Here is a 25,316-nt window from a genome sequence, read left to right on the forward strand (position 1 = left end):
AACATTTCTCTGCTCAACAAAGCAGGATAGACAGGTGAAACAAAGAAGGAGTGAGGGATAGACAGACCTGCTGTCTGCAGTCTGTTTGACTATATATAGCTTATTTATTAATCACAACTCTTTGTGTATAACTATAGGTATGCTGTGGAACCATACTTGCCGACCCTCCTGAATTTTCCAGGAGACTCCCGAATTTCAGTGCCTCTCCCGAAAATCTCCCGGGACAACCATTCTCCCGAAAATCTCCCGATTTCCAGCCGGACAACTATATTGGGGGTGTGCCTTAAAGCCACTGCCTTTAGCGTCGTCTCTCACCTGAAAAGGAGACTATGACCGTATTTTTTGGACTATAAGTCGCAGTTTTTTTCATAGTTTGGCCTGGCTCCAGTGCGATTTATATATGTTTTTTTCCTTCTTTATTATGCATTTTCGGCAGGTGCGACTTATACTCCGGTGCGACTTATACTACGAAAAATACGGTATATATGTCTCCGTTATCCATAGGTTTATCTATAACCCATAAAGGAGGCAGGCACGGAGCTATTTCTCAGCGTGTGTTTATTCCAGCCGGCACGTTAATACACTGACACACAACATCCGGATTCCCATCATGCATTACTTCAAAACTACGGCAAGTTGTAATATCCAAAATTTCCAGCCGGACAAACAATATTGGGGGCGTGCCTTAAAGGCACTGCCTTTAGCGTCCTCTCACCTGAAAAGGAGACTATTATATATGTCTCCGTTATCCATAGGTTTATCTATAACCCATAACACGGTGGCCGAATGGATATAGTCACTCATGAACGGTCAGAGAAGCACAAGGCTGGTCACAGCCCAGTATTATGGGCCACCTTGCAAGCAACATTCCGTTCTCATTTGCGGATGTTTTCAACAAATCCGTGAAGTATATGTTCCCGGATTCTGAGATCGCTCGCCAGTACTCAAATGGCAGAACAAAAGCTACTCAAATAGTGAAAGGTAAGTGTTATTTTTTTTTTAAGTAAGCAGCAAGTACAGTACAGTTGTAGAACAACTGTGTTTTCATTACTGTTTACTGTACTATATATATATATATATATATATATATATATATATATATATATATATGTATATAAATATACATACATAAATATAAGAAATACTTTAATTTCAGTGAATTCTAGCTATAAATATACTCCTCCCCCGTACAAATTTCAATAGCCAGACCGGGATAGCAGAGAAAGAGAACAAAACGTTGATTAGGTGGCAGATATATTGTAGCGTCCCAGAAGAGTTGGTGCTGCAGGGAATTCTGGGAATTTGTTCTGTTGTGTTTATGTTGTGTTTATGTTGTGTTGCGGTGCAATTATACTCCCGAAATGTGTTTGTCATTGCTGTTTAGTGTGGTTTCACTATATGGCACATGTTTATGACAGTGTTGGCGTTGTTCATACGGCCACCCTTAGTGTGACATGTATGGCTATTGACTAAGTGCGCGCTTCATTCACATATGTGTTCAAAATCAACAGGATCCTACAATGGGCAGATCAAATCTGCAACTAAATAGCATTATTAACCCATCAAATACTATAATACATTTGCAAGGCCATTTCCAAGAAGGATATTTAAAGAGAAACTACATCTTTTTACTTTTATCTTTTTGAACAAAAGACAGCTACCATGACCATCCCCAAACTGTGAACCATCACTGTAGACACTTTTCACCTTTGATCAATTGCTGCTGTGACCCAAGGTCACCTCCATATTTATACTGTTGACTGTCAATCAGAATGTGCAATAATGTAATGTTACTTACTGTGCCTTGTATATACATTTTTAAGTACCGTGTGACTTGTTGAAGGATGGACTAGCAAAGTAAGATGTTCATTGTACGGAAAACTGTCTGTTTAACTGTGCATATGACAATAAACAATCTTGAATCTCTTGAATCTTGTGAGACAATGCCGGCCAACCCCGGAGGCTAGCTCAGCTGTTCTGGCAATGAAATGGGGTAATACTCGCCATTTCCACACGAATCAGCCAACGACGAGGGGTACCACTGGCTTATACGGCGTCTAATAGTGAGTTAAAATATAACCCCAGAAAATAACCACTGTTGAGGTGCAGTAGTGCGTAAATGTGTTTCTGTATAGTATTTTTCCAGCTATGGTCATGTGGTGACATCAATTATGGTATTTTGAGAGTTAATCATTGAAGTCTGATCTCACTGAAGGCCTAGGTGGGAAACGCACGGCCCGCCACTGTCTTTATCCAATGACTCATGGCGACCTATAGACGCCTATAATACAAACCCTGTGTGAGGAACTCGCATGGCTGCCGTTTGTGTGTCCCCAAGATGCAAGAACCAGGATGAGGATGAGCAGGTAAGATGATTTTAATAATAAAACAACAGAGAAAAATGTAGCAGTCTTGCATACAACAGTTCCAAACATAGTCTATCGTCGAGCACTGAGGAGTGCTCGAGTGAAAACATAAATAGGCATCTGCTGATTGGCAGCAGGTGTGGACAGGCTGCCAATCACCGGCAGGTGAAGAGAAAACAGTGGTCAGCGGAACCAACAGGAAATATAACAAAATAAGAGCACTGACAGGAAGTAACTACAAAAACATGGAAACAAACCGAAATGAAGTGACAGATCGTCACAGGACCCCCCCCTCAAGGAACAGATTCCAGATGTTCCCTGGAAACAAGTCCAAAAATTACGGGAGGGAGGAGGGAGGACATGGCGGAGGGTCGCCAGGCCAAGTGTCCCCCCAGCCAGCGAGGGAAAGTCAGGTGGCGGCGGCGCGTTGAACGCCGCTGGAACTGGCGAGGCGGGCGACCACGGAACGGCCACATTAGTGGCCGACAAGGAGGCGGAAGCGCGTGGTACCTGAGCACCAACAGCTGCGAAGGTCCACACGCAGGTTCTGCAGATCTCTGTCGACAGCGCGGATGAAGTCCATAACACCGCCGCATCTTTGGCGGATGAGGAGGAGGTCGCGCATCCGGTGGCGACGATGATGATGATGACCATGAAGATGGCGGCGCCTTGCGAAAGCCCGCCAGAGACGACGTGGTTGTGGGTGGATCCGCTGCCGACCAGGAAGATGGCGGTGTCATGCGGAGTCCCACCGGTGACGCGGAAGATGTCCGCGCAGTGCGAAGGCGCGCCAGAGAAGATGAAGGTGGCGGCGCCGTGGAAAGAGACGATGTCTCCGTGGGAGGAGACGATGGCGGGGATGACAGCGGCGTGTGCTTGGCTGCACTGCTGCTGGTAGTAGCCCCCCCTCCACTAGGCGGATGCCAGACGCCGTCCACCACTGGGAGAAAGAGTTCTGGGTTCTTTATGTCCCCCGGTGCGAAAACCAGGGACGGGCGGAAGGGGGCCAGGAGGAGGGAAAACGACACGTCCCTCGCCGAGTCCCAACAGGAGGCCAGGAAGGACATCACGGTGGGCTCCACTGGAGCCTTCGCCGGACTGGCAGGATGAGCGGGTGCTGGAAGGGATAGCAGCCGTGGTGCAGCTGCTGGAAGCTGCCTTGGAGTAGGAACAGGTGCTGGGCACTCAGCCGGTGTTGGTCGTTGTGGCGCCGCGACCGGCGTAAGACGCGGGGCTGTGAATGGCGTGCGACGCGGTGTGGGAACCGGTGGTCGACGCGCTGGCACAGGCGATTGCCGTAGAGCCGGGACAGGATGCACAGCAGGCGACGGGGAAGATGGCGGCAGTGGCCGCGCCGGTCGGAGATCCGGAACCGGCGGCCGAGCCGGGAAGAGCGAAGGCGGCGGTGGCCGCGGCGGTGGCCGCGGCGGTGGCCGCGGCGGTGGCCGCGGCGGTGGCCGCGCCGGTCGGAGATCCGGAACCGGCGGCCGAGCCGGGAGGAGCGAAGGCGGCGGTGGCCTCGCCGGTCGGAGAGCCGGAACCGGCGGTCGAGGCGGAGAGGGAAGGTCCGAGCCTGCTGTAGGCTGGGACCGCACAAACCTGGCTTTTAAGTCCTCCAAAAATTGTGCGGTCCAGAAGGTCGGCTGTGCATCGCCGACAGGGGTTCTCGCGAGGACACAATCTTCTGGCTCGACGATACTGTGAGGAACTCGCATGGCTGCCGTTTGTGTGTCCCCAAGATGCAAGAACCAGGATGAGGATGAGCAGGTAAGATGATTTTAATAATAAAACAACAGAGAAAAATGTAGCAGTCTTGCATACAACAGTTCCAAACATAGTCTATCGTCGAGCACTGAGGAGTGCTCGAGTGAAAACATAAATAGGCATCTGCTGATTGGCAGCAGGTGTGGACAGGCTGCCAATCACCGGCAGGTGAAGAGAAAACAGTGCTCAGCGGAACCAACAGGAAATATAACAAAATAAGAGCACTGACAGGAAGTAACTACAAAAACATGGAAACAAACCGAAATGAAGTGACAGATCGTCACACCCTGTTTCCATATGAGTTGGGAAATTGTGTTAGATGTAAATATAAACGAAATACAATGATTTGCAAATCATTTTCAACCCATATTTAATTGAATGCACTACAAAGACAAGATTGATGTTCAAACTTATAAACTTTATTTTTTTTTGCAAATAATAATTAACTTAGAATTTCATGGCTGCAACACGTGCCAAAGTAGTTGGGAAAGGCTATGTTCACCACTGTGTTACATCACCTTTTCTTTTAACAATACTCAATAAACGATTGGGAACTGAGGAAACTAATTGTTGAAGCTTTGAAAGTGGAATTATTTCCCATTCTTGTTTTATGTAGAGCTTCAGTCGTTCAACAGTCCGGGGTCTCCGCTGTCGTATTTTACGCTTCATAATGCGCCACACATTTTTGATGGGAGACAGGTCTGGACTGCAGGCGAGCCAGGAAAGTACCCGCACTCTTTTTTTACGAAGCCACGCTGTTGTAACACGTGCTGAATTTGGCTTGGCATTGTTTTGCTGAAATAAGCAGGGGCGTCCATGAAAAAGACGGCGCTTAGATGGCAGCATATGTTGTTCCAAAACTTGTATGTGTAAGTTACCTATGCCTTGGGCACTAATGCACCCCCATACCATCACAGATGTTGGCTTTTGAACGTTGCGTCGATAACAGTCTGGATGGTTCGCTTCCCCTTTGGTCCGGATGACACGATGTCGAATATTTCCAAAAACAATTTGAAATGTGGACTCGTCAGACCACATGAAGACTATGCTTTAAAAAAAGTAAAAAAAAAAATAAATAAAATAAAAAATGTTAATCCATTATGTGGTGAAGCCACAAGATTTGAAGCGCAATATGCTAAACTATCACATTTTAAATTTGATCAAGTTAACTTTGTACAAATGTCATTAAAACCCATCCTTTCTTGTGAAAGACTGAGCATTTTTGGGAAGCTGTTTTTATACCCAAATATGGCACCCACCTGTTCCCAATTTGCCTGCACACCTGTGGGATGTTCCAAGTAAGTGTTTGATGAGCATTCCTCAACTTTATCAGTATTTATTGCCACCTTTCCCAACTCACAGCATGTCTTTGTAGCATATTCAACTGAATATGGGTTGAAAATGATTTGCAAATCATTGTATTCCGTTTATATTTACATCTAACACAATTTCCCAACTCATATGGAAACGGGGTTTGTAGTACAAATGGTCCTCTGCATTGCGATGTCTTGTAATAATAATAATAATAACTGGGATTTATATAGCGCTTTTCTAAGTACCCAAAGTCGCTTTACATGTAGAACCCATCAATCGTTCACACCTGGTGGTGGTAAGCTACTTTCATAGCCACAGCTGCCCTGGGGTAGACTGACGGAAGCGTGGCTGCAATTTGCGCCAACGGCCCCTCCGACCACCACCTATCATTCACCATTCAATTCACCGGTGTGAGTGGCACCGGGGGCAAAGGGTGAAGTGTCCCACCCAAGGACACAACGGCAGCGATTTTTGGATGGTAAGAGGCAGGGAGCGAACCTGCAACCCTCAGGTTTCTGGCACGGTTGCTCTACCCACTACGCCATGCCGCCCCTTGTAGTTACACACTCAGCCCCATGAATTCATGAAAAACTTCATTTCGATCGATATGCACAAGATTCGCTCGCTGAACTAGTTACAGGGCATGTGGCGGAAGAATACTATAACCAGCACAAGATTGCCTATGCACAGTTCCGCTTCTTCCATTGCCGCAGTTACAGCTCGCCTGAGGAAGAAAATCATCCCTTATTGGTAAACTTTTGCACTTCATTCGCAAGCCTGAGGCAGACTCTTCTGAGGGGGGCGCCGAACAAAAGAAAAGTGAAAGTAAAAATTATACTTGTAAAAGTGGAGAAATCAACATTGGTTGCATGCCAGGTCCAAGTAGCTGAAATGCTGCGACCATCATCAAGAATAAAGATGGTATCTCTGAATATGTGAGATGATCTCTTCCTTTAATATATAGGCACATGAAATGTCCGCGGAAATCCGCGTTTTTAAACATTAATATCCGCGTCAAAATATCACATCTGCGTTTTTTTTAATGAAATATTGTAGCGTGTAAGGATGGGAGTCGGAGGAGGAGTGTCAAAAGATGGCGCTAACTTTGTTTTCCCATCGGCAAGCGAGCAGTAACGAAACATCCGTGGCTTCTCAGCGCAACACACAACACCGGAAAAATATGTGTTACGTAAAAACCCGTCCGACCAAAACTCTAACAATAACAAAAGTTCTGTGGGGGAATTATGTAAATATCAGGTTCTGCTGTTCTTGAACCCCAAGATGCAGATATGGCAGGCGTAGCGCAGGAAAACACGACTTTAATGTCAAAAGGAACTAGTGCGAATGCAGGAAACAGGAACCAGGAAACAATCATTGAGCCCTGACTGGAGGGTGAGGCAGGCATAAATAGTAGCCTGATTGGCAACTACAACCAGGTGTGCCAGGCTGCCAATCAGAGAAAGGTGAAGGAAACGAGCGCTCAGGGAGTCATGCAGGAAATTGAACTAAAATAAGAGCACTGACAGGAAGTCAATACAAAATTAAGGAAACACAACCAAGTGTGAATGTGACAGATCGTCACAGTAAACTCACTACAATATCAAAAAATAGAATCTAAACAAAATTTGTTGAAGGCTGGCCTCAACCGCAGGCACAAGTTCGCTAGTTAGCATAGTTAGCATCATCTAGCTAGCTTAATTGTTGTCGCATGTTTTTGCTCTCCGAGCCACAACGTTGACAGCTTTCTACGTTGCTGCTACTCAAATTCGGATTATTAGAATCCCAACACTGTTAGTTCCAAACCAGTTGTAGTTCTACAACATTTATTAGTAGCTAACGAGAACATAGCTTTTCAAACAAAGGTCACATCACCGGAAGTATATTTCCCGAGGTGCTGTGGCTGTAAGATACAGTTGCCAACATTTTCCGAGTTCTTTGCATGAATGTTATAGAATTGTACATTACATTTTCAATGATAATAATGTAAGTAAGTTACTACAACAAAAAACTTCTGTGGTACATTAAATTGGACATGTCATTGTCAAAAAGTCAACCAAAATATGTTGGTAGTGTCTCGGCGCGCTCGCCAGCACGGTCCTCTTCTGCCGCGACCGAACTCCAGCGCAGCGGTTCCAAATTTGCAATCCGCACCTGACGCTAATAAGATGCCATGCTTCTTAAGCCAGCGCAACCTGTGTTCCAGCGCCAGAACGTAGCTACCTATTCCTGTACAGTAAGCCTACACGTCTCTAGCTCTATGTGCATTTACTCACTCTCTGTGTTTTCCCCTCCTCTGTGCTCATCGTCTTGTGTCCTGTGTCGCCATCCAGCAGCGTTCTTCCGTTTCCTGGTTTTGAGATGTGTGTCTCGTCTCCCCGAAGTCCCTCTGGTTCCCTGGCTGCCTTCCTGGATCTCAACATCTCGCCTCGACACGGACCTTGACGCCTCGTTGCTGCCCCTGACTTCCAACATCTCCCGGTAACACTCAACATATAATCGCCTCACATAGTCTCACCACACATATTTGGATTGGGTGCATGCCTCATTCCTTTGTTATAATAAATACGCCTAGAGCTAAACCACGTCCCTGCCTCTGTGCCGTCTCCTTCTCCCACTGTACCGTAACAGGTAGATGAGAATAAATCTAAAGGTAAAATATAGTGTAGAAATGCACCCAAAGGCAAGAAATGTGGTCTTGATTTTCAAAATTTCTAAATTTCCATTCGGGGTTTGCGTGGCAGCACTTGTTGCCGATATAAATGTTCGTCTTTTTTTGTCAGTTTTCCTTTTTTTTTCTCAAACGCTGCTCACATGCCTGAATATAGACAATGACAATGATAACTATGGCTGATATTTTAACTGTTCACCAGGACTATGCACTCATCTTTTCACACATCTTTGGAAGCACCGAAGACAATTAAAAAAAATGCTCGCTCCTTTGCTGCTTTCGCCCCCAAGTTATGGGAATGAGCAGCTGGAAGCTTTTAAATCCCTATTAAAAACATACTTATTAAGCCTGGCTTCAAACACACAGTTACTATAATTATTTGGTATATGTACTGTACTGTGTATTTTCTTTACCCTGTTCTTACTTGTTTTTAACTTGTTTGTCCTGTAAAGCACTTTGGCCGATATCGTGATTTTGTGAGGACAAAAACAAATAAACCTTGATTGATCGATTGATAGAACTAAGCAACATAGTAGTCTCATTAATGAGTCATCCTCCCCACAACAAGCCTGTCCCTTCCTTCCTTGCAACAGCCCTTCCAGGGTGCAAGACAACCACAAGGAAACAAATTGGGATTTGCTCTGTTTTTCAATTACTTCATTTATGTCACAATCTAGCAACAGAGCTTAGTCATAACCAAAAGACAACCTGTAATGATAATAATAATAATTAGAAATCTTAAACCGTTTGGAATAAACCAATTTTTGGGGGGAAAAAAATCAGAGGCTACTGGGAAGGTGAGATAACTCCTGGAAATGACTGGCTTTTAATGGCCAAAGGTATATATGTGTGTGTCCAAGTTAAAGGAAATGGCAGGCTGTCTTCTTCTAATGTATTTATTACAATATTTGCAAGCTAGGTAACGTTTGCTGTGGTCTGGAACAACATGGCACACAAACAACTATCTGAAACGCAGCCAATATTACATACAGATAATGTGTCATGAGAAATGCAAAACAAAAGTGTATACAGAGAGGATAAAAGTAAAGGATATTAAATGAGCTCAAATATACCTACAAATGAGGCATTATGATGCAATATGTACATACAGCTATCCTAAATAGCATGTTAGCATTGATTAGCTTGCTGTCATGCACTGACCAAATATGCCTGAGTCAATAACATCAACAAAGTGCACATCTGTGCATTCACGCACAGCATAAAACTTTTGGTGGACAAAATGAAACAAAGGAGTGGAAGATTTTACATGTAAACAAACTGTTGCGTCACAGTCCACACTATGGTGAGTTCAGGAACCGGCAAAATTAGTAGGACAAAACGATGTCATCAGTTCAAGCATACACACAAACATATTAAACAGTGGGCTTTCTAACAATTGGGGAGGTTTGTGTCATGTTTGTCCTCAAACAAAAAACATACTAAAACAAAAAATATATTTTTCTTCTCATCTCTTTCCTTTTTTTAATCATTTTTTTTTTAATTCTCCAGAGGGCCACTAGGGCGGCACTAAAGAGCCGCGGGTTGCTGACCCCCAATTTAACCGCATTCCAACAATAGCAACTACACAAATTCCTCTGATGCTGTAACTTTATCTTAGCACTACAGAAGCCAAACAAGGGGGAGGCTGTTGGGTTTGTTTTTTTTCGGCATTTCATTCTTCTCGACGCAAGTGGGCGGGATGAAAACAGAGAAGAAGTAATTACAACAATGTGTGCGATACGCAGCGACGAGATATAATAGCAGTGGTAAGTGCAATCCTGTCAGCACAAATGATAGCTGTGCCTGTGAAATAAGTGCAATAAAGCAGTGAAGGAGTTATAATATGCGCATGTGAGCGAAGACGCAACGAATGCTTTCATCCCCGCCGGGTGCTAATTTCTGCTTTCTGCAGTGTGTGCTCTGCTAAAGGAGGGTGACAATGTCCACCCAGAGAAAGTCAGTTTATAGTCAACTGACTGCTGAAATTAACACTTACAAATAATAGAGGCACACAGTTACATATAAGTGAGGCATAGCAAAAAAAAAAATGCAACCGTGGGGTTATATTATCGGATGAATGGGCTGATGCACTACTGACTGACTATTTAATATTTCATACATCACATTTTAATCACCTACAAGTTACCACTGAGCCCAAAGTTACTCATACATAACACTGGCTATGTAAAATCACAATTTATGGTTGATTACAATTAGGGATGTCAAACTATAACATAAAACAACGAATTAGGTCCTGACGTTGAGCACCTCAAACATAACGGTGAAACAACATGCTTTTTTAACGACGTTTAATCAATATTGGGTTTTGACGTTGATTTGACTTTTGAATTTTGGTGATTTCCCAACCAACAACGTGGATCCAATGTTGGACATCAACCTTGTGTCAATTGACAAATGCAACTATTTTTCAACGTTGTTTCAAAGTCAGTTTTAAAGGGCATGCACAAACCCCGTTTCCATATGAGTTGGGAAATTGTGTTAGATGTAAATATAAACAGAATACAATGATTTGCAAATCATTTTCAACCCATATTCAATTGAATGCACTACAAAGACAAGATATTTGATGTTCAAACTCATAAACTTTTTTTTTTTTTTGCAAATAATTAACTTAGAATTTCATGGTTGCAACACGTGCCAAAGTAGTTGGGAAAGGGCATGTTCACCACTGTGTTACATGGCTTTTCCTTTTAACAACACTCAGTAAACGTTTGGGAACTGAGGAGACACATTTTTTAAGCTTCTCAGGTGGAATTCTTTCCCATTCTTGCTTGATGTACAGCTTAAGTTGTTCAACGGTCCGGGGGTCTCCGTTGTGGTATTTTAGGCTTCATAATGCGCCACACATTTTCAATGGGAGACAGGTGTGGACTATAGGCAGGCCAGTCTAATACCCGCACTCTTTTACTATGAAGCCACGTTGATGTAACACGTGGCTTGGCATTGTCTTGCTGAAATAAGCAGGGGCGTCCATGGTAACGTTGCTTGGATGGCAACATATGTTGCTCCAAAACCTGTATGTACCTTTCAGCATTAATGGCGCCTTCACAGATGTGTAAGTTACCCATGTCTTGGGTACTAATACACCCCCATACCATCACAGATATTGGCTTTTCAACTTTGCGCCTATAACAATCCCTATAGTTCCTTTCCTCTTTGGTCCGTAGGACACGACGTCCACAGTTTCCAAAAACAATTTGAAATGTGGACTCGTCAGACCACAGAACACTTTTCCACTTTGTATGAGTCCATCTTAGATGAGCTCAGGCCCAGCGAAGCCGACGGCATTTCTGGGTGTTGTTGATAAACGGTTTTCGCCTTGCATAGGAGAGTTTTAACTTGCACTTACAGATGTGGCGACCAACTGTAGTTACTGATAGTGGGTTTCTGAAGTGTTCCTGAGCCCATGTGGTGATATACTTTACACACGGGCTTAGCTGCTTACGTGCAGTGATTTCTCCAGATTCTCTGAACCCTTTGATGATATTACGGACCGTAGATGGTGAAATCCCTAAATTCCTTGCAATAGCTGGTTGAGAAAGGTTTTTCTTGAACTGTTCAACAATTTGCTCACGCATTTGTTGACAAAGTGGTGACCCTCGCCCCATCCTTGTTTGTGAATGACTAAGCATTTCATGGAATCTACTTTTATACCCAATCATGGCACCTACCTGTTCCCAATTTGCCTGTTCACCTGTGGGATGTTCCAAATAAGTGTTTGATGAGCATTCCTCAACTTTATCAGTATTTATTGCCACCTTTCCCAACTTCTTTGTCACGTGTTGCTGGCATCAAATTCTAAAATTAATGATTATTTGCACACAAAAAAAATGTTTATCAGTTTGCACATCAAATATGTTGTATTTGTAGCATATTTGACTGAATATGGGTTGAAAATTATTTGCAAATCATTGTATTCCGTTTATATTTACATCTAACACAATGTCCCAACTCATATGGAAACGGGATTTGTATGTATAAGCAATGTCTTGTCAATGTTCGTGTATGAATGTACCGTATTTTCCGCGCACTGTATTATAAAGCGCACTACCGATGAATGGTTTATTTTTGATATTTTTTCATATATAAGGTGCACCGGATTATAGGGCGCATTAAAGGAGTCATATTATTTTTATTTTTTTTCTAAATTGAAAACTAAATTTGTCTACATAACATGTAATAGTGGTTCTTTGGTCAAAATGTTGCATAGATTATGTTTTACAGATCATCTTCAAGTCGCTTTCTGACAGTCGCTTCCGGATGCGCCGTTTTGTGGGCGGTCTTATTTACATGGCTCACCTTCAGCAGCGTCTTCTCCCCGTCATCTTTGTTTTAGCGGTGTAGCGTGCAAGGACGGGAGTGGAAGAAGTGTCAAAAGATGGAGCTAACTGTTTTAATGACTTTCTGATTTTATTTAAATCAATAACGGAGCAGCATTTCCTCATCCGGAAACAACAACACAGGAAATGTGTCCCGTGAAAAACCGTCCGACCGGAGCTCTAATAACTAAAGTTCCTTGGGTGAATAATTTAAACTCACTACACCGGTATGTTTTAGCACTTTAATGGTGAGTTTACTGACAGATATAAGTAAGAACTTTACAGTATTTTGTATTAGAAATGGCAACAGCGGAGGATGTATGTCCCATAACAAGAAGATAGAGAAAAAGAAGAAGCTTGTCGACTACGGCGTCGGCGCGGATGCGCCAAATTTTTCAGGATCTATACAGATCCCAAATACAGATCAGCAGGTACCAGAAGGTAAGCAAAGTTGCTTTTGCATAATATTGCGAAACAAAACGCCAGATAATATATCTCACCTTATACACACACCATAATAATACGTGTATGTTTAATGCACCAACAATCCATCAAGCGGTGCGGCTTCATAGCTTACCAAAGTCGTACTAAAACATTTTTAAAGATTTTTGAGCGCCGTGTGTAATGTTCTATATTTTCAATGGAACAATTAAAATGTTGGTGTTGTTTACTTGAGACATATTGCCATTATAGTATAGCCTACACTTATCTCTAATGTTTGACTGCCATCTACTGGTCACACTTATCATTATACCATGTAAAAAATAAAATAGCTTCGAGATGGGTAAGCTCAACCAAACTTATTCCTTACATTAGGCGCACCGGGCTATAAGGCGCACTGACGAATTTTGAGAGAAAAAATTATTTTAAGTGTGCCTTATAGTCCTGAAAACACGGTAGATTAATCGCTTGATGTATTTTGACTGCACAAGCTCCACAGATGGTTTCAGTACAAACAAGGTAGTATTTTTGCCTCATTCCTGTGACTGAGGCATTGAGGAGTGGACTATCCATGACCAGTTGCAGTGTGCTCAAACAACCACCAGGGAGTATCTGTGAGCAACAACACTGCATCATCACTTTCTCTTTTGGACTCATCAGGTCGATAGTGCATTCTTCACTCAGTCTTTAAGTGTATTAAAAAGTGTAAAGAGTGTACGTAACAATATTTATTCCTTCTCAAATTTGGTGTGTGCATATCTAAAACCGGTGCACTCTTAAACCCGGAAAATATGGTACATGCAAAAACCTCATTTAAATAGGGTGATTTCCACCAGTCTTAGTAGACCACACGCAACAGGCCCACTAATAGTACACACAGTCTTATAGTTTCCACACGCTAAACAGCATGTGGTATTTATTTATTTTGTCTAGTATATAAATGTTTTCCTTGATTCAAATCACATTAAAGAGTTGTTAGTGTCTCTAACTTAACGTGTAACATTATTTTGCCACTTTCTTGTGACATCTCCTTTTCAAAAAGGTACCATTTAACAAATTAAAATGACTCAAACTTAGGCCTGAGTTAAACAATTGGGCCTTGACTGCACTGCATGTCATTACAGAAGCCATCAAGCAATCAGTGTTCATTCTTGCTCAATGTGAAGGTTGAAAAACACACATTAATCTGGTTACTATTATTATTGTAGCACATTAGGCTCCTTCTAGATGGGTATAACCCATACTTGCCAACCTTGAGACCTCCGATTTCGGGAGGTGGGGGGAGGTGGTCGGGGTAGAAGGGGGGCGTGGTCGGGGGCGTGGCTAAAAGGGGAGGAGTATATTTACAGCTAGAATTCACCAAGTCAAGTATTTCATATATATATATATATATATATATATATATATATATATATATATATATATATATATATATATATATATATATATATACGTATATATATATATATATATACGTATATATATATATATATATATATAAAATAAATACTTGAATTTCAGTGTTCATTTATTTACACATATACACACACATAACACTAGATGGCAGTATTGTCCTGTTTAAGAGTGTCACAACATTGCTGTTTACGCCAGACGAACTGCTTTACGGTATACAAAAACGTGACTGCTGTTGTTGTGTGTTGTTGCCGCGCTGAGAGGACGTTAATGAAACTGCCTAACAATAAACCCACATAAGAAACCAAGAACTCGCCCTCCATCATTCTACAGTTATAACGTGATTGGGCAGGTATGCTGGTTATATTGTGGGTTAGCGGACTCAGGTCCTCATGGACCTGAGTCCGCCTGAATTTCGGGAGATTTTCGGGAGAAAATTTGTCCCGGGAGGTTTTCGGGAGAGGCGCTGAATTTCGGGAGTCTCCTGGAAAATCCGGGAGGGTTGGCAAGTATGGTATAACCACCCATAGTGTTTTTGCTCGAAGGGATTCTTCATTCATCACTTCAAGGACTATTTGTACGTTTTACAATATAACTAAAATAATTCATGCTTACTAAACTGTTCCATGTGTGATGTCTGTAAGAGTGTATTCATGCATATGTGTACGTGCTATTGTAGAGTAATCAATCAATTGCAATGATCATGTGACTAAACAGCATTATCGAATTGCATTGTTAGGTAAGATGTAAACATCTCTATAATAACGTTGGTAAAAGACAGTAAAATAAGGTTAACCTTAATGTTACCTAAATCAAAATGATGTTGGGGACGACGTGGCAAAGTTGGGAGAGTGGCCGTGCCAGCAACCTGAGGGTTCCTGGTTCAATCCCCACCTTCTTCCAACCTCGTCACGTCCGTTGTGTCCTTGAGCAAGACACTTCACCCTTGCTCCTGATGGGTCGTGGTTAGGGCCTTGCATGGCAGCTCCCACCATCAGTGTGTGAATGTGTGTGTGAATGTGGAAATAGTGTCAAAGTGCTTTGAAACCAAAAAGAAGAATTATGAGAAATACTTTCAACCTTATTGAAAATAAGATATACTTCATTTCAGTATGTTAATAATGACTGAATTAATTAATTACGTATTACAAAACTGTTGTGTATACTAATTCACAGATGTTATTTTATTATAAAAAAAAAAGGTCAGTAAATGATTTTATATATTTGTAAACGCTTTGAAGTGGGAAAAGGGTAGGATTAAATAAGCTTTGCTTCTTCCTACTCCTTTTCGGATATGATGTAAAGTGAAATGATATGAAATTGTGTGATGTATTATACTGTAAGTGTGTTCATGTTCGAAATAAACTAAAGAAAGAAAGAGTACCTTGAAGGTAGAAAAGCGCTATACAATTATAACGCATTTACCATTTACCATGTTCATTCAAATGTGGACTATTGCCACTCAGGTCTATTGATCACATGTCAAATTTTTAGTATGTATGATCCGTGTGACACAGAGATAAATGAAAGTAAAATCCAAAACTCACAAGAGAAAGGAAAAAAGGACATTTCCTACCTGCTTCCCTTCTCTTGCCCACTCTGTCGTCAGTGGGCTTTGTGAAGACAGGAATGTGCTCCTTCCTCTCGCCTGGGCGTCCTGCTGCGTGTCCCTCAGGAATTTCTTATTGTATTTCTTCTTTTTTAAGTAGGAAAATGATTTGGGTTGGAAAAGTTGAGTTGCTACCTTTTCTGGGCTCTCTTTTGACTTTCAGTTGTTTTGTCAGAGGTCTAGAAATGGAAACAAAAAAAAGAGATCATACAGTGACTAATTAATTTCTATGTTTTCTTTTTATCATTTACATTTTTTAACAGTGTGCATTGACGTCAAACCTTTGTCAGCCCAAAATCTTATCAGAACCAAAATATGTTTGCAGTAAATAAGATACAACATCACCTCAAAACTATTTTTTCAGGACTATATTCTTTTTTTTTTAAACGCTTTGAACCCTACGGCTTATAAAACGGTGTGGCTACTTTATGGATTTTTCATAACGTTTTGTATTCAACAAATAGTAGACAAGAACAGACACTGAAAAAGTATGGTATTGTTTGCGCTATGGCGCCATATTTTGGACGAGTTCGCTCGCTGCAGGGGCTGCAAGTTGAAAATGTTCTTCCTACTTTGTGCCTTGAACCAGAAGTATAACCAACCATAGCGTTTGTGCTTGAAGGGATTCTTCATTCATCACTTGAAGCAATGTTTGCATGTTTTACAATATAACTATAACAATTCACACTTACTAAACCAATCCATGTGTGATGTCTGTAGGAGTGTCTTCATGCATTTTTGTATGTGCTATTGTAGAGTAATAAAGCTAGTGTTGTTAGCATTACTGAATATGCTAACATGTTTACAAGCGTCTGTGTTAGTGTTATTAACGTACAATAGCATTTATTTCGTATTGTTTTAGTTTCTTAATTTCACCAAAACGTCACCGTGGCGTTATGGAGTCTGTTTAGCTGATTGGGGAGCTAGCTTCCGCAGCTTTTGGGTCCATGACAATGACTTCTGTTTTGTTTGATCAGCTGTTTTACTGCCGTGTGACAGGCATCGTTTGGAAACAATTAAGGTATGTAAATAAACATTTACAAAATCTTTCGTACCAGTATATATCTGTGGCTTCTAGTCCGGTGCGGCCAATATATGTAAAAGTAAAGATGTCCGATAATATCGGCCGCCGATAAATGCGTTAAAATGTAATATCGGAAATTATCGGTATCGTTTTTTTTATTATTGGTATCGGGTTTTTTTTTTGTTTTTGTTTTTTTTTGTTTTGTTTTTATTAAATCAACATAAAAAACACAAGATACACTTACAATTAGTGCACCAACCCAAAACTCATTCACACTCATTCACACAAAAGGGTTGTTTCTTTCTGTTATTAATATTTTGGTTCCCACATTATATATCAATATATATCAATACAGTCTGCAGGGATACAGTCCGTAAGCACACATGATTGTGCGTGCTGCTGGTCCACTAATAGTACTAACCTTTAACAGTTAATTTTACTAATGTTCATTAATTACTAGTTTCTATGTAACTGTTTTTATATTGTTTTACTTTCTTTTTTATTCAAGAAAATGTTTTTAATTTATTTATCTTATTTTATTTTATAATTTTTTTTTTAAAGTACCTTATCTTCACCATACCTGGTTGTCCAAATTAGGCATAATAATGTGTTAATTCCACGACTGTATATATCGGTTGATATCGGTATCGGTTGATATCGGTATCGGTAATTAAAGAGTTGGACAATATCCGAATATCAACTATCGGCAAAAAGCCATTATCGGACATCCCTATGTAAAAGTATTAATTTCTTCTAAAAATCAGTGGGTGCAGCTTAAATACTGGTGCGCTCTCTTGCCCGGAAAATACGGTACTAAATATCCAAACAGATGGCTGAAGTGCTTCATCTATTTCAGCTGTGTATTGTACAGGAGTCACCAGGGTCCGTGCAACACCATGCAGTGAACCATCCCACTTCTGACACCAACTCTGAGGCGTATCCAAAAGCCAGATTTGAACATGGGTCTCTTCAGTCTATTACACCGGGGTAACCAGTCTTAAAGGGTCAAGGGTCAGTCTTGAACAGGGCATGCTAAGGTATTGAGCTCATTTATGACACCAGATTTCATCCATAAGATCAGGATGGGAATCTACCACACTAGGCATTGCTACAAGAGGAAGACATCAAATATTTTTTAGAGCTGTCATTTTCACCATTATCTAAAGATGAACAATAAACAAAGGTGTTTCCCTATCAAAAATAAATAAGGCATGACAACATTTTTAAGACTGAGGTACATTTTATAAATAAAAAAGTCTTCTGAGAGCTGAAATTGCAACTGAGGTACGTCGTGGTCAAAGGTTTACAGACACTTGTAAAGAACATAATATCATGGCTGTTTCCAATCATTTCTACAACTCTAATTTTTAGTGATAGAGTGATTGGAGTACATACCGTACTTGTTGGTCATAAAAAAACATTCATGAAGTTTGGTTATTTTATGAATTTATTATGGGTCTACTGAAAATGTGACCAAATCTGCTGGGTCAAAAGTATACATACAGCAATGTTAATATTTGGTTACATGTCCCTTGGCAAGTTTCACTGCAAAAAGGCACTTTTGGTACCCATCCACAAGCTTTTGTTTCATCTGACATCAAATAGACAAAGATAAGACCTTCTGGAGGAAAGTTCTGTGGTCAGATGAAACTAAAATTGAGCTGTTTGGCCACAATACCTGGCAATATGTTTAGAGGAGAAAAGGTGAGGCCTTTAATCCCAGGAACACCTTTCCTACCGTCAAGCATGGTGGTGGTCGTATTATCTTCTGGGCCTGTTTTGCTGCCAATGGAACTGGTGCCTCTCAGAGAGTAATAGGGACAATGAAAAAGGAGGATTACCTCCAAATTATTCAGGACAACCTAAAATCATCAGCCCGGATGTTGGGTATTGGGCACAGTTGTGTGTTCCAACAGGACAATGTCCCCAAACACATGTCAAGTTGGTATAGGAATGGCTAAATCAGGCTAGAATTAAGGTTTTAGCATGGCCTTCCCAAAGTCCTGACTTAAACGTGTGGACAATGCTGAAGAAACAAGTCCATGTCAGAAAACCAACACATTTAGCTGAACTGCACCAATTTTGTCAAGAGAAGTGGTCAAAAATTCAACCAGAAGCTTGTGGATGGCTACCAAAAGCGCCTTATTGCAGTGAAACTTGCCAAGAGACATATAACCAAATATTACCATTGCTGTATGTATACTTTTGACCCAGCAGATTTGGTCACATTTTCAGTAGACCCATAATAAATTTATAAAAGAACCAAACTTCATTAATGTTTTTTGTGACAAACTATCACAAAAAAATAAGAGTCGTAGAAATTATTGGAAACTCAAGACAGCCATGACATTATGTTCTTTACAAGTGAATGCAAACTTTTGACCACGACTGTACTTGGATGTCCTTGCACTTCAGTTGGTATGCTCCACTTAAATCAGGGGTCTAATAATGGCAAGTGGCACATCAGCGGTATAAGAGGTAAGCGGTGCCTTTTTGTCCCTAAGTGGTGCTATATACACTTTAAAATTGAATAAGATTAGCAGTATATTCCCCAGGACACCTGTCACCACACACCTTCAGCTGTCAGCACACACCACACGGCCCATCTATGAATAATTTGTGCAAATAGCTGTCAGGGAATCTGACATACAGGCCGCGTTCCCCCTCTACCTCTTCTCATCTGTCTCCTTCCTTATTTTATCCCCTCCCTGCAGCACTTTTACCCTCTCCCCTACAAACACACACGCACACACACAGTCTAAATCAGTTAGAGAGAGCCGACGAAAGTAGACTGTGACATCCCATTATCAGCAATAATAGTGGAATCCTCCTGCTTTTCCTCCTTTGCAATTGTAATAGGTGGAGTGCTGCAATTGTATACGATGATGGGAGTGGACCTGCAAGCACATACGCTGTCGGCAGACGCAGTCTTACATGCAAACGGGCTTTACATCACAGCTCGCTACCGAGGCGGATTAATCACATCTCCCCAGTTGTGCACTCTCTGTCTGAGAAAGTACGGTTCAAGCATGAAGCCCCCCCACTCTCTATTTTTCACTTCATTACTTACTTTTCAAGCTAAACTACTCATAAGAGTTTAATACCAGAAGATTTGCATTTACCTTGTAATATGTTTCCCATGGTGCTTTGTGACAGTAAACGAGTCTTAAATCCAGTGTGTAATTTGCATTAATGTAATAGTCTGCAAATCTCCAAAATCACATAATACAGTCTAACAGTTTGAGATCATGTTGCCACGGGTGCACACACACACACACACACACACACAGACACACACACACACACGCACACACGCACACGCACACACACCTTCTTGTAGTTTTGTATTAGCGTCCCTTCACTGGCTCCCTGTGCGTTACCGAATCAATTTTAAACTCCTTCTATTTGTTTTTAAATGTCTAAACAACCTCGCTCCAACATATCTCTCCGACCTCCTTCAGCCTTACTGCCCCACCCGATCCCTAAGATCAGCCAATCAGCTGCTACTGACGGTCCCTGACACAAGGCTGAAGCTTAGAGGTGACAGAGCTTTCGCCGCTGCTGCTCCCAAGCTCTGGAACGACCTACCTCTGAGTGTTAGACAGGCCTCCTCTCTTCTTCCTAAGTCTCTCTTAAAAACATACTTTTATTGTTACCAAATTGAATAAGAAAAAAAGATGCACATTGTGAGAAAAAGACTGCTTTTAGGTAATTTTTTGTTGGTACTTGGTTTTTAATCTTCATTATTTACTTCAAGTTATTACAGTATGTCTCTATATACAGTACATACATATATATATATATATATATATATATATATATATATATATATATATACACACACACATATATATATATATATATATATATATATATATATATATATATATATACTTATTATTATTATTAGTAGTAGTAGTAGTAGTAGTATTTTTTTGTAATTAATTTTGGCCAAAGGGGGCGCATTTCAATTTCTTACACACACTTGCTATTACATATGTTGACCAGAGGGGGAGCACTTTTAAAACCGACACACAGCTAATTTGAAAAATCCCTCCTTTTTGGGACCACCCTAATTTTGATAGATTTCACCACCAGGGGTGCAAATGAGACATTCTCTATTAGATGCAATGATTTTCCTTATTGGGACCATGATTTTGGTCCTAACTTGATCATCAGTCCTCATATGGACGGTACTTTTCCTTGTTGATGTCTCAAAAAGGACATACATACAAGAACACCCACACACACGCGCGCACACACACACACACACACACACACTCTTGTATTTGTTACCTTCTTGAGACCTCCGAAAAATGCCTACCTCTTTAGGACCACCCTTTCTAGATATATATAACGATTTGTATTTACAACATAATGATATATACATACTATGCAAATATAAAAAAGGGAAACTTTTAGTTAATGTTTTTTTTTGGGGGCCAAAGGGAGCGTATTTCAATTTCTTACACACACTTGTTGTTACATATTTTGGGCAGAGGGGGAGCATTTCAATTTTTTACACACACTTGTTATTTCATATGTTGATCAGATGGGGAGCACTTTTAAAACCGACACACAGTCAATTTGAAAAATCCCTCCTTTTTTGGGTGATTCCCAATTAGATGCAATGGTTTTTCTGTATTGGGACCATGATTTCGGTCCTAACTTGTTCACCTTACCTCAGAAGGTACTTCAACTTGTTAATGTCTCTTAAGAAGGGTAGAAATACAAGAACACACACACACACACACACACACACACACACACACACACACACACACACATTTACTGATGTGCTCCCCTGCAAAGATGTCTAAAAGAGATAAAACCAAGACAGAATTCCACAAGATGTTGAAATGATATGTTCATTCATGCACTGGCTGACATGAAGTGGCAGTATGATGAGGATATGAAGGCGCATATCAAAACATTATGTTAAATTACACAGTACAGGCCAGAGCTATTCAATTGGCGGCCAGGCAGCCAAATCCGGGCTCAGTTCAAAACAAACATTTATGCAGCAAATTCCAAAAAACACTGGAGTGTTCCTGTGGATGTCACGATCGGGATGCAGCATGCTGCGGTTCGTTCTCCCGGGATGCAATACTGACGGCTCCGGACCAAGGCGTGAAGGTAGGAAATGATTTATTTATCATAAATCATCCAACTTACAAAATAGGCAAACAAAGGCAAGCGTGCCTAACACACTGGAAGCTAAGGCAAAAACTTAGCGCAGGAAACATAGAAGCTAACATTTAGCATAAACTAGAGAGAAGGCAAAACTTACGTGACAGTAGCGGGAAGCAAATATTGAAGCCACACCGAGTGACCGGAAAAAGCAGGCTTAAATAGTAGTCTCTGATTAACGACAGGTGTGATCCAAACAACAAATGACAGGTGAAACTAATTAGTCGCCATTTTGACAAAAACAAACAAGGAAGCGCAGATGGAACTAAAGAAGTCCAAAACTAACAGAACAAAACATGATCCGCATCACGGATCATGACAGTGGACCTTGGACCACTGTAAACGCATTGACATTTTAAATAAAGCATTCTTCAAAGCACCCCATGAAGTGAAAACTTTTTTTTTTACATTTTGTCTATCATTCGCAATCTTTAAGTAAGACAAGAACACATATACAGTTTTGGTCAAAAGTTTACATACACTTGTAAAGAACATAATGTCATGGCTGTCTTGAGTTTCCAATCATTTCTACAACTCTTATTTTTTTGTGATAGAGTGATTGGAGCACATACTTGTTGGTCACAAAAAACATTCATGAAGTTTGGTTCTTTTATGAATTTATTATGGGTCTACTGAAAATGTGACCAAATCTGCTGGGTCAAAAGTATACATACAGCAATGTTAATATTTGGTTACATGTCCCTTGGCAAGTTTCACTGCAATAAGGCGCTTTTGGTAGCCATCCACAAGCTTCTGGCAAGCTTCTGCTTGAATTTTTGACCACTCCTCTGGTGCAGTTCAGCTAAATGTGTTGGTTTTCTGACATAGACTTGTTTCTTCAGCATTATCCACACGTTTAAGTCAGGACTTTGGGAAGGCCATTCTAAAACCTTAATTCTAGCCAGATTTAGCCATTCTTGTTCTACTTTTGACATGTGTTTGGGGTCATTGTCCTGTTGGAACACCCAACTGCGCCTAAGACCCAACCTCCGGACTGATGATTTTAGTTTGTCCTAAAGAATTTGGAGGTAATCCTCCTTTTTCATTGTCCCATTTACTCTCTGCAAAGAACCAGTTCCATTGGCAGCAAAAAAGACCCAGAGCATAATAAATGGTGTTCCTGGGATTAAAGAGCTCACAGCTAAATTTTTGTTTCATTTGACGTCACATGGACAAAGATAAGACCTTCTGGAGAAGAGTTCCGTGGTCAGATGAAACAAAAATGCTGCTTTTTGGCCACAATACCCATTAATATGTTTGGAGGAGAAAAGGTGAGGCCTTTAATCCCAGGAACACCACACCTACCGTCAAGCATGGTGGTGGTAGTATTATGCTCTGGGCCTGTTTTGCTGCTAATGGAACTTGTGCTTCACAGAGAGGAAATGGGACAATTAAAAAGAGGTATTACTTCCAAATTCCTCAGGACAACTTAAAATCATCAGCCCGGAGATTGGGTCTTGGGCGCAGTTGGGTGTTCCAGCAGGACAATAACCCCAAACACACGTCAAAAGTGGTAAAGGAATAGCTAAATCAGGCTAGAATTATAATGGGCTTCCCAAAGTCCTGACTTAAACATGTGGACAATGCTGAAGAAAAAAGTCCATGTCAGAAAACCAACATATTTAGCTGAACTGCGCCAATTTTGTCAAGAGGAGTGGTCAAAAATTCAACCAGAAGCTTGTGGATGGCTACCAAAAGCGCTTTATTGCAGTGAAACTTGCCAAGGGACATGTAACCAAATATTTACATTGCTGTATGTATACTTTTGACCCAGCAGATTTGCTCACATTTTCAGTAGACCCATAATAAATTCATAAAAGAACCAAACTTCATGAATGTTTTTGTGACCAACAAGTATGTGCTCCAATCACTCTATCACAAAAAAATAAGAGTTGTAGAAAATATTGAAAACTCAAGACAGCCATGACATTATGTTCTTTACAAGTGTATGTAAACTTTTGACCACGACTGCACGTAAAAAAACAAACAATATAAAACTGCAATAGAAAAGACAGTTGGTAAGCATTACCAAGTGGAAGTAGTACCAAGAGGCTTACTTGTTATTACTGTCAGTGTTTAAGAGGTGACACCCGTGTCGCTATTCACAAAGAGTGCCTGTCTCTTTTTTCCTATGTTTGCGATGGTTGTCTACCTCTTTTATCCACTCATTTGATGCATGTAAAGCAGCAGCTGTTGAAAAACTGAAATGGATTGGAGGCAAATCAGTGGACTTATCCGCATGTGTCCACAAACAAGCTACTGTCTTTTACGCATTTAGGGCCCTTCGGGGGTTTTAATTGGAATCTAAAGCAAAGCATCTCAGTGCAAGACTGGAAACTGACTGGAGAGCAGACTTAGTTTGCTGTGCAAATATATATCTCAACAAACATCTGAAGATGTGGATGCATTGGCTCATCCCTAAGTCTGCAATAGACAGTATTTCATTCCCACACTGATTAGTTCAAATGACATGTGGTTGAATTAAAGCTGTCTTTATTGGCCAGGAGGGGGAAAGAATTTAGCAGCAATCTCCAGAATATTGATTGGTTTGATGCCACGATACGCCACTAATAGAAAGTGGAAACTTTACGCCCAAACATAAGCCTGGAAGCAAAACAGACAATGGACCCAAATATAGGCAGACTTTTTGAAAAAACCCTTTTAAGGCAAAATATATTGAAGACAAAAACAAGGGGAAAAAAGACAAACTTAATTACTTCCAATCCTATGTTCAACATTGATTAAATAATTGGTAGATTGCAATAAAAAAAAAATTCTTACACGTTAATGACTGCTTCATTGATCACTATCATAATAAAGCTAGTATCAATACTTACATGCAGTTTGCCTACTGCTTGCCCAACATTTGAGCCAGAGGTGACATAACGACAGTCATTGGAGTCGATAAACATCTTCAAATTGTAAAAAAAACGCAAACCTGGTTCGACCACATTAATGAAATGCAATGAAATGAGTTTATTTCCGTCATATAATCAACCATTTTGTGTGATCAATTTAACAGCACAGATTATACATATTAACTATCATACACATACATACACGAATAGAAAAAGAATGACTGAAAAATGGATAGGCTGAAGCCAAGGCTTATATTTGCCTATTCTATACATTCACTGAAAATTAGATTGCCTGGAACATCAACGTTCAAAAAATCAATGGGATGAAT

General features: G+C 40.8%; 1 protein-coding gene across 1 annotated transcript in view; it reads right to left on the reverse strand.

Annotated features, from left to right (window-relative positions):
- Positions 1–25,316, reverse strand: part of elfn2b (extracellular leucine-rich repeat and fibronectin type III domain containing 2b) — a 267,994-nt gene that overhangs the window by 136,340 nt on the left and 106,338 nt on the right. Inside the window, exon 2 of the mRNA XM_061974087.1 lies at positions 15,883–16,094. The gene's annotated coding sequence lies outside the window, so the exon portion shown is untranslated. The remainder of the gene's footprint in view (positions 1–15,882; positions 16,095–25,316) is intronic.

Source organism: Nerophis lumbriciformis, linkage group LG22, assembly GCF_033978685.3.
Source record: "Nerophis lumbriciformis linkage group LG22, RoL_Nlum_v2.1, whole genome shotgun sequence".
NCBI lineage: Eukaryota > Metazoa > Chordata > Actinopteri > Syngnathiformes > Syngnathidae > Nerophis > Nerophis lumbriciformis.